A 749-nucleotide genomic window follows, 5' to 3' on the forward strand; every position below is an offset into this window, starting at 1 on the left:
CTATGAACTCCACTTCATCAACCTCCTGGATACTAAAAATCATGGACTAAATATAGACATTGGCTTTATAACACATTATAACCTGCCTGACAGCTGACTTCCCAGGTACTTCTCCACTTTTCATCCCCTTTCTCTCCCCCCCCACCCAGCCTGTCTCTCATCCATTGACTCCTCAATCTACATTCTCACTGACTATCTGTCTTGTATGCATACCAGCCAAGCCTCTGGCTTTTTTACTTTTCATTCCATCCAGGAAGAGCACACACAAACTGCTGAAATGTCTTTAGCTTGATGAAGGGTTTTTGAACCTGAAAGCTTACTTAAAAATTGTTCTCCAACTGTTTAAGTGGTCTAATAAAAGATATCAGATTCACCCAAAGAACCTTGTCTGCCTATGTCCTTAGACCAACACAGCTACAACCTATACCCCTGTAACATTGGGCCAGTGAGGAATTCTTCCTTTTCCTCATTGCATAGAGCATGCACATGTTGTTTCTTGTGTGGTGCATCCTGCTTCTTTCTGCAAACTCTTGCAAAGTGATTGTATCTTTTGCATTTGTTGCAGCGCTTACCAAATACAGGGCATTTCATGGTTTTGTTGTAACCCCACAGCATCTGCAGCTTACCATTGTTTCTTCAAGTAATTCTCTTTGGCCTCTGTTTTCCTGCTTCGTAGTGAGGTCCTCCTTTCTGTATTGTTTATATTTTGCTTTAGGTTTTTGCGGTCTTGTAATCCTGTCTAGTTCAGC

At 41.7% G+C, this 749-nt stretch overlaps 1 long non-coding RNA gene across 1 annotated transcript in view; it reads left to right on the plus strand.

Moving 5' to 3' along the window:
* LOC109319279 overlaps positions 1-388 on the plus strand; it is a 1,834-nt gene extending 1,446 nt beyond the window's left edge. The window contains exon 3 of the long non-coding RNA XR_002103457.1: positions 369-388. This is a non-coding gene — a long non-coding RNA (uncharacterized LOC109319279). The remainder of the gene's footprint in view (positions 1-368) is intronic.
* The last annotated feature ends 361 nt before the right edge of the window (positions 389-749 follow it).

The sequence above is a fragment of the Crocodylus porosus genome, unplaced genomic scaffold (assembly GCF_001723895.1).
Source record: "Crocodylus porosus isolate Cpor-Errol unplaced genomic scaffold, CroPor_comp1, whole genome shotgun sequence".
In the NCBI taxonomy this organism is placed as follows: Eukaryota; Metazoa; Chordata; order Crocodylia; family Crocodylidae; genus Crocodylus; species Crocodylus porosus.